General features: G+C 43.5%; 1 pseudogene; it reads right to left on the bottom strand.

Annotated features, from left to right (window-relative positions):
- Nucleotides 1-247: 247 nt before the first annotated feature.
- LOC120547200 lies at nucleotides 248-3628 on the bottom strand (annotated as a pseudogene).
- Nucleotides 3629-9980: the final 6352 nt, after the last annotated feature.

The raw sequence follows: 9980 nt of genomic DNA, 5'->3' as shown, positions 1-9980 counted from the left end.
TGTAGTTTCAACAAAGCTTTAATTTAAAAACACTGGATTAAAAAATATAAAATACAAGACGTTTCAGTGTTCATCCAAACACCTTCATCAGTTGTTTAGTGTGCACCGGAAGTAACTCTGGCCTTAATACACAAGGCAGTCACATGATCTCATGGCATGAAGTCACATGACTGCTAAAATGTAGTCCATTTGTGTTTGCCAGAGAAGATGGTATCCCAGCAGCTTCAGATGATGCCCCTCCCCCTGCTCAAGAAGTAGAGCAGGATGGTGTGTCTGTAAAGCGCCTGGGAATGTTTTTCAGAACCATGTTGTAGGCTGAAGACAAATGATGTCTCAGCCCACCTCCCCAATTTAAAGAGGGTCACTCCACTTTAACAAATATGGCCTTCTTGACACCTCTTTCAAACCACCTATCCTCTCTCACTGCATGAAAAGTGGGATTTCCGTCCCCGTAAATGCCTGTAAACGCCCGGAAATCCCCCTAATTTTCGGCAGTTATCGACAATTTACAGGCTGCGAACGTCACGTTCGTCTGTGCCACATATTGTCGGAAACGGACCATGACGTATGTGGAGAGCTCCCGCGGAGTTGTTAATGGATCTAATTAGAATATGAATAGGCGCCTGGCCAGAGAACGTCTGGCCTGGCTGGAATTTCCTCACTCAGGATTGGATGAAACCACTACTTTTAAACAAGAAAAATCTCTCGTGATTGGTTGACAGGTCTGTCATGGGTTAGGCTATTGGTCAACCTGGGTCATTATTATAATAATAAGATTTTATTTGAATATATATATATATATATATATATATATTTATGTATTATATATATATATATTTATTTCATATATGCTATGTTGTATATTCATGTCATGATTATCCTAATTAAAATGATTTGCCAGGAACGTGCTGTTTATTCAATATAAGATAGAGCTTTATTGACACAGAACACAAACGCAATCAGAAAAAAACTATTTACAAAGCATAGGAGACACACAGCACACACAACAAATATCCCACGCTCACGAGAAGCAGCACCGTCAACCCCTAACCCGCGGCCGCCTCGGAGCTGTAGGTAACCGGCAGCATTGGGTATGAATTTGGTCCATTTTGCAGACGTCTGTGGTGCGTTGTCCTGTAGGTCTATGGTGGCGCACTTACAAATGCCCACCTCATCCGCAGCCAGCCCACTCTGTCTCTCTGAAAATCAGTACTGCGCAATGCACTGCTTATGGACACAACACATCTATGAATGCACCTGAAAAATATTCATATTGACCAAAAACGGATCTAATCTTACCCTCTTTTCTTCTCGACCGACTCCGAGCTGATCTCTTCACAGCTTCTGCCCGCGATGCCACATCTGGTTGTTTCTACCTGAAGCTCCTGCGTGCTGTCTCATAATATGTCTTACAGGCAGCTGGAAAACAATTAAATGAGAGTGGTATGAATAAAAAAACATAAGTCACAGTAAAATTAAACAAGGAAAGAGAGCTCTGTGCTGCTCGCGTTTAAAATTGCAGGTTTAAAACATTACTGCCAAGTCTAAGTAGCCTGTTTAACATCCAAAGACAGTCATTGTACGATCAAGAGTAAACAGTACAGAATAGCTCGCCGTTTCATAAATAATCATATACTTACGTTGTCTTTTTCATTTCTGTGAGCGCATCTTTGGAGCCACGGAGGTGATTGGAGGAGAGAAAAAAACCCGCTCCAAACGTCTTGAACAACTCCTGTTTGTTTCCAAGTGAAGTTTGACAGAGTGTACAGACAACTCTTTCACCAGTTGGCCTGACATATTCCCATACTCTCGGACTCATCTCCCGAGTCCCGCCGCTATTTTTCAAATGGAAGCAGTGAGGGCGGGGGTAGTGGGTGTGGCAGAGTGATAGAGAAACAAAGAGGGGCAGATTAACCAGCAGGGCGCGAACAGCGCACACACTGGTGTGGAGGTGAATTACAGTGAGATTTAATGTAATACTGGGAAAGTTTTATAACAATAGGACAATTGAGGTCTAGATTATGAGGCCATTTCAGCAGAGCCAACAGCTTCATATGCCATGGACATGTGAATATGGTGCTGAATTTGCCAGTATTTTAAGAAGACAAATGGTTGGGACTTTGTCATGCAATGACACAGCTGATATGCTTTATGTGAAGCACAGTGTTTTGGTGTCAGCAGAAAGACAGTTCTTAAAAAAACTGTACAGTTTGTGGCAAAGCCTGATTAAAACTAATTGTTGAAATAAATTATTTTGTGTATCTTTTTGCATAACATTAGTCATTAATAATGACATACAGAGTAATTAAACTAGCATACTTTCATTAAATAAATCAATTCAAGCTAAAATTTAAGAGTCTACAATTAGGCTATACTGAGTCTGATCTATTTTAAGAGATTTTCTTAAAATTATGTTAATACCTTTTAAAAAAATGTCACCTGGGGTAAAACTCCCCCTGCTGCTACCCTGATTTGCATTTGTATAGCTCACAGCATTTTCATTTACATGTTAAAGCCTCCCCTAGAATTAGAGGGAGGGGGGGTCATGGGGGGACAACTGCCAAGCAAGGCCCACATCAATTTCCGACAATTCACTGCAGTTTTCAGTGTTGCCTGTAAATTGCAGTGTACAGCCGTAAACCTGAAGTTCTACGACAATCTACAGTGCCGCATACTGACGAAAATCCCACTTTTCATGCAGTGTCTGTCCAGCATATAGACATCCTGATCTTGAAAACTGTGTTGTTCTTTTTGTAGATGAGTATAGACTGCTGAGTCTTGTCCCGAAGAGTTTTTCCGCCTGTGTTGACACATGCGTCGGCTGAGCGACTGTTTTGTCTCACCAATGTGCAGATCTTTACACTCCTCCTTGCATTTGACCGCATACACCAGGTTGCTCTTTTGATGTTTTGGAATCTTGTCCTTGGGTGGACTAGACGCTGTCTCAGTGTGTTCTTAGGTTTAAAATATACAGGAATGTTGTAATTAGAGAACACTCTCCGGAACTTCTCAGACAGCCCAGTCACATATGGGATAATAGTATGGCTTCTTCTGCCCTTATGATTTAGTTCGGTTGATGGTTTAGCAACTTTTGGGGGGTTCTTGTGTGTCAGCTGCTCCTGGGTGTGCCTAACACTAAGCGGAAGCTCAGAGGAGACCGTGCCTTTGCTGTGGCGGCTCCTAAATTATGGAATGATCTGCCTCTGCACGTTAAACAGGCCTCTTCCTTGTCTGTTTTTAAATCCTGTCTTAAAACCCATCTCTTCTCTGTGGCCTTTGACACCTAGTAAGATGTTGACTTGTTGTACTACTTTTAATTATTTAGATTGATTGTTTTTCATTGCGCAGCTATTATTTTGTATTCATGTTATATTGTTATGTATTTTATTTATGATGTCTTATTTATTCTTCTGTACAGCACTTTGGTCAATTTTGGTTGTTTGAAAACGCTTAACAAATAAAGTTGGATTGGATTGGATTTTGACAAACGCCGACTCAGGATAGTGACACTGTTTTAATGCGTGTTTCACATGTTTTTGTTCCTTATTCCTGGCCTCCCAATTTGTTGGCACGGTCTCTGCCCGAAAGTGCGAATTTTATGCTCTAGAGGGTGGTGAGAGTCAAACATTAGGTACTGGTCAGTGTGGGTTGGCTTCCGATAAACTTCCACCTGGAGCTCTCCCCCTTCCTGCAAACTTATCCCACAATCCAGGAAGGGGAGTTGGTTTTCCCTCAGCTTTTCTTGTGAACTTGATGTGGTTGTCCACTGAATTTATATGGTCTGTGAAAGGACTGATTTCTTTGGTCTTGATTTTCACCCATGTGTCATCCACGTACCTGAACCAGTGGCTCGGAGCGGCCATGGCGGAGACGGCCTCTGGCGGCCATGGCGGTGCTGACTCCTCAGGCGGCCACGGCAGTCCAGGGAACCGTGTTGGCGGGACCTCCACGGTCCCCTTAGGAGGCGTACCGCCCCCCCCCCCCAAATATTTTGAACCGGGCTGTACCGGCGAGGAGGGCTTCCAACCGGGCTGTACCGGCGATGAGGGCTTTGAGCCGGGCTGTACCGGCGGTGAGGGCTTTGAACCGGGCTGTACCGGCGATGAGGGCTTTGAACCAGGCTGTACCGGCGATGAGGGCTTGGGGCCGGGCTGTACCGGCGAGGAGGGCTTTGAACCGGGCTGTACCGGCGATGAGGGCTTCGAGCCGGGCTGTACCGGCAGTGAGGGCTTCGGGTCGGGCTGAACCGGCGATGAGGGCTTCGAGCCGGGCTGTACCGGCGATGAGGACTTCGAGCCGGGCTGTACCGGCGATGAGGGCTTCAAGCCGGACGGGACCGGCGATGATGAGGGCTTCGATGGGTACTCGCCTAGAGCAGTCTCTGCGGGGTAATCGCTGTGAGCAGTCTCGGCTGGGCAGTCGCTGTGAGCAGTCTCTGGCTTCTGGTTGACTGGGCAGACGCTTGCTGGCTCTTGTCCGACTGGGCTGTCGAATGGCTCTTTGCTGAGTTGGGCCTGAGATGAGGGCTTTGAGCCGGACGGAACCGGCGATGAGGAGGGCTCTAGTACTGGATTGGCTGGCTCTGGGTCGACTAGCGCTACTGTGAGGGAGGAACCACAAACCCAAAGGGCTCGGTCCATAAACTCTCTAAAAGGTAGAGTAGTGTCCTCGAGCAGCAGTATCTGGGCGAGTGGATCATCTAACCCCTTCCAGAACTGGTATTTTAGGTAGTCCTCCTCCCAGTCCTCAACCTGATAAAAATGGAGATAAACTTCAACAAACTCCTCCAGAGTAACTCCATTTTGGTTAAAAAGAAAAGCAGCCATGGCGTCCTCATCCATTTCTTTGGGTCGGTCAATCTGTAACGTCACAGGGGAGGAATGAAGAGGAGATCCACAACGAAGAAGCAAAACTCAAAAGGTTTATTCAAAAAGGTAATATCCAAACTCGAAACAGTGAGTGTGATACTCATACATTGACCGACAACTGAGGAGTGAGAAACAGGAACTTAAATACACAGATGGTGACAAGAACAGAACAGGTGAAGATGATTAACAAAACTAGACACAGGTGATGACACTGAACTAATGAACTAAACAGGTGAAGACACTGACCTAATTAACTAAACAGGTGAAGACAGAGATGATGATGAAAACAAACTGAATACCCATGAAAACCTGACATAAAGTCCATGAAACCCTGACAGTCAGTGGGTTGAAGAACACGCCGGGGAGTACTGGCCCTTTAATTAGTTGTGGCACCACGATAGCCCCACAGCAGCACGTATGAGGTTGCAGCCCGGTCCAGATGTGTTGTGAAATGAATTTAAAGCAAACAGGCAAACACAGCAACTTACCGATTTACAGGACAGGCCGCTCCCAGACCACGGCGGAGGCACCCACTCTGCGCACGTACACAGCGGCCCACACTATAACAAATCAGACTATGTCAGATCTTGATAACGCCCAAATGGGTCGAAACAGGGAGGCATGCAGCTTACCAAGACACCCAACGCCAGCAGCCCAGGCATACATCTACCCACACGGGGACATCCACAACCAAGACAGGGTCGGCTCTATGAAAGAACACACGTTAGTGCCACACGCACGGCGACACAAAACAATAAAAGGCACGAAAGATGAAAAAGTGCCCTTAACACTCCGCAGCAAACTGACGACCTAGGGCAGCGGCAAAAACGTACAGCACACCAACCCGGACACGTCTTATGGGCTGAAATATGTGCCACCAGAAACTGAATTTGAATCATTTATATTTGAATTTGAATTGCTAAACTTGAATTATTGCATTGAAAACTGAATTTGAATCATATAATTTGAAATTGTATTGTTTAATTTGAATCATTGCATTGAAAAACTGAATCTGAATATCAAATTTGAAATTGAATTTATTCGTTTGTAACTGAAGTCCAATAAAATTTTATCCTCAGTGAAAATTCAACTCTCTATATATCTTCACATTCAGTTCTCACAATTCAGATTCAGTTCTCAAAATTCAATTTCAAGTTACTGTGACAGACATCCGGGTAGTTGGAGGATGAAGGAAGAGCAATCGAGCGCAGATTGATAGGTGATGTTCAGTGGCGCAGACACACAGGACTCCTCTTCGGCCAATCAGCACCTACGATTTGGAGCACAGCCTCGCCTTGACCCAGAACATACTTAGATAATATAATCTACCTGTTCACAACGTTCAAAATGTAATGCCTGGTGTTAGTAGGCCTTGGTTTATTAGTCACATTCTTCCACTTAAGTAAACTTAAAATGAACTATCGCTACTTACCTTAGGCTAGCCTACTGCATGCAAAATAGTGTGACTATCCATATTTGAAAATACATGTTAATTAATTTAAACATTTGAATTGCATTGGTTTACTTTGTACATCAGCAAGCCTGCAATACAATGTGATGTAAGAGCCAGTCCCCTGAGTTTATACAAGATGTTTCCACATTAAAACGCAAAATAGTAAATTATTTGAGTCTATTTTTAATCAACTCTAATATCTGATCGTTTGTCTCCTTACTTAGAGCGTTTATATACATATTAAAGTTAGTTTTGTTTGTGATTTAAAAGTGTAGCTTTATCATCATGTGCAGTAACAAACAAAACAAAGAGACTAATTAATGTGTAAATTCAAAGAATATTTATTATAATCAGTTCACAGATCTGAGTCCAAACAGAATTCACCCTTCTGAACTAAGAGGTTCTGCTTCAAAGTGAGGTTCAAACAGACTGAAATGTCCAGGCTCACCCCTCCACTATTTATTCATTTATTTCTGCATGTAGTTATTTATTTAACGAGACTTAAAGTCATGTTTCGCCATCCATAGTCCGAGAACCGCCAGATTCCCTTTAGGAAACCTGTGATTTAAACTTCAGCAGGCTGTGACAGTCCGCTCCGCTGAGTCCTGGTTCTAGTTCTCCCGGGCTTCCCTTCCCTCCAGCCGTCCCAGCAGTACAACCTGGGCCTCCAGCAGCGTGCTATCGGTTTTGGCTTCCAGGAAGCGGGCAGTGAGCTCCAGATCCTGCAGCCACAAACGGACTCTGCTGCCCCGCTTTAGGTTCTCTCCGTCCACCGGCCGCCGGCAAACGCAGTGGAACTTCCAGCCGAAATCTACATACAGGTCGTCCTGGACTACGTGGAAGATCCTGCCGATCACCACTCTGTCTTTGGCCGGTCCAATATGGATCAGCGGGGACCGGCACAGCAGCGAGGCAAAGCGGTGTTCCTGCCCGGGGAAATAGACACTGCAGCCAGGCCACGGAACTCTCCACCTCCCGCTCCCGCCGGAGCTTAGATTGCAGGTCCAAGGCGGCATATATATCATAAAACACATTCTCACCTGTGAACTGTTATCCTTTGCTGTTTGTTTTTTTCATTTCTTTCGTTCCAACATCCATAAACGGGACAACAGTCTGGCATATTTAGTGCTAATCCTGCGCCACTGAACATCACCTGTCGATCTGCACTCGATTGCTCTTCCTTCATCCTCCAACTACCCGGATGTCTGTCTCAGTAACTTGAAATTGAATTTGGTGATCTGAATCTGAATTGTGAGAACTGAATGTGAAGATATATAGAGAGTTGAATTTTCAGTGATGATCAAATTTTATTGGACTTCAGTTACAAACGAATAAATTCAATTTCAAATTATACTATTCAGATTCAGTTTTTCAATGCAATGATTCAAATTAAACAATACAATTTCAAATTATGTGATTCAAATTCAGTTTTTCAATGCATTTATTCAAGTTTAGCAATTCAAATTCAAATAAAAATGACTCAAATTCAGTTTTTCAATGCATTTATTCAAGTTTAGCAATTCAAATTCAAATAAAAATGATTCAAATTCAGTTTCTGGTGGCACATATTTCAGCCCATACACGTCTCCACACACCCAGCAGGAGAAGACAGAGAAACAGAACGAGTGCAAGCACAGGCTTAAATAATGCCCCCACCTCTCCCAATCAAGCGGAATGAGCCCCAGGTATGCTGATCCGCGCTCCCGTGTGCAGGTAAGAGGGAGGGGAAAAACCTAATCCTGTCACACAAAGTTTAAACCTTTGGCCAAAACCTCCATCTTCGGCTTAGTGAGTTCTTTATCAGACAAGTTTTTAACCCATTTGTCAGATATGTTTCCGGATGCTTCAATCCCCCCTAGTTCTTCCTGTCATATTCTCTCATTTAGTAGCTGTTTCTGTGCTCTCTGCAAAATACCTGTTGCTTTGTGTCCTTTGAGAGATGATCTGAGGCGCAGGCTTTTCGGTGTAATTCCATGAAGCCGACATCTTAAGTTGAAGCGCACATGGTTTCTGTAGTCCGCCATCATCCTTGCTGTTTTCTCATACTCCCGTTGCACTTTAAGGCTATCTTCGCCAAAATGCTCTGCAATATGTCTATGGAGATTCTTTTATGCATCCAGGTAATTGTAGTTTCAACAAAGTTTTAATTTAAAAACACTGGATTAAAAAAAGACGTTTCAGTGTTCATCAAACACCATTAGTTGTTTAGTGTGCACAGGAAGTAACTCTGGCCTTAATACACAAGGCAGTCACATGATCCCATGGCATGAAGTCACATGACTGCTAAGATGTAGTCAATTTGTGTTTGCCAGAGAAGAAGAAGATAAGAAGAGATGGACAGAGAGGAAGAGGAAGGCAAGGTGTAAGAGGAGGGAGGAGCGATAGAAGGATAGGGTACACACATGTTTCAAATGAAATCAGAGCCACACTTATTGACCATGTCATAAATCATGGTCTCTCACTGAGAAAAGCTGGGCAGAGAGTTCAGCCCAATATAAACAGATCCACAGTGGCTTCAATTATCCGCACATTTCAGAGGGAAAACCGGTAAGTAACTATATCATTCTACTTCTACAATGAGAGTCCATGTTGTCTTGTTTGACATAGGTCTAGATTTCTAAAGTAAATGTTCCTGCTTGTCCAAAACATTTTCAGAATTGAAGTTAGAGAACATTCAGGTGGACGAACAAGACTTCTTTCAATTGAACAAGAGCATGCCATTGATGACATGGTGGTCCAGAACAACACCCTCTGCCTCAAAGAAATTCAGCACAGAATAACACAGGACAATCAACTGTTCCACAATATCCACCAATGCAGTCTCTCCACAATTGATCGTGTTCTAAGGAGAAATGCAATCCGAATGAAGCACGTATACAAAGTGCCCTTTGAGAGGAACTCCGTTAGAGTGAAGGAGTTGCGGTTCCAGTTTGTTCAAGTATGTGCAACCCAATTACTGCACTTTTACTGTCAACACAAATATATATTTTTCCTGAATTTTAAGTATGTGTCCATAAACTATTCCATGCTACTGTAAGTGAAAAGATTTAGCATTTCTATGTATACTGCTGCTTCAAAGTGTGAGCTCAAACTTCAGCAACAGTTTCACAGTAGTATTGACTGCAATCAATGCCATTACTGTAAAACACTAACTTACTGTATTGTACCTTATGTTCTTTTTACTCTAGAGAATCTTGGAGTTGGATAGCAGTACAACTCATTATGAGTACCTGTATATTGATGAAGCAGGCTTCAATCTTCACAAAAAATGGAGAAGAGGGAGAAATGTGATTGGCCGTCGTGCTACAGTCAATGTCCCTGGACAACGAGGAGGCAACATCACTCTCTGTGCCACAATTTCTACAACTGGTGATGTAGCACACAATGCTGTCTTGGGACCATACAACACAGCAAGGCTCCTACATTTTTTAAACCTCCTCAATTAAATCCTCTTTCCGCAGGGTGATCAGGAGCAAATGGTGTGGAATTTTGTAGTTGTTTGGGACAATGTCCAATTCCACCATTCAGCACTAGTGCGAGAATTGTTTGAGAATCACCCACATTTCAGGATGGTGTTCCTTCCACCATATTCTCCTTTCCTGAATCCAATTGAGGAATTCTTCTCCTCTTGGAGATGGAAAGTACATGATCGCAACCCT

The sequence above is a fragment of the Perca fluviatilis genome, chromosome 18, assembly GCF_010015445.1.
Source record: "Perca fluviatilis chromosome 18, GENO_Pfluv_1.0, whole genome shotgun sequence".
Lineage (NCBI taxonomy): Eukaryota > Metazoa > Chordata > Actinopteri > Perciformes > Percidae > Perca > Perca fluviatilis.
The sequence above is the reverse complement of the archived record's forward strand: the minus strand, read 5'-3'. Positions and strand labels throughout refer to the sequence as shown.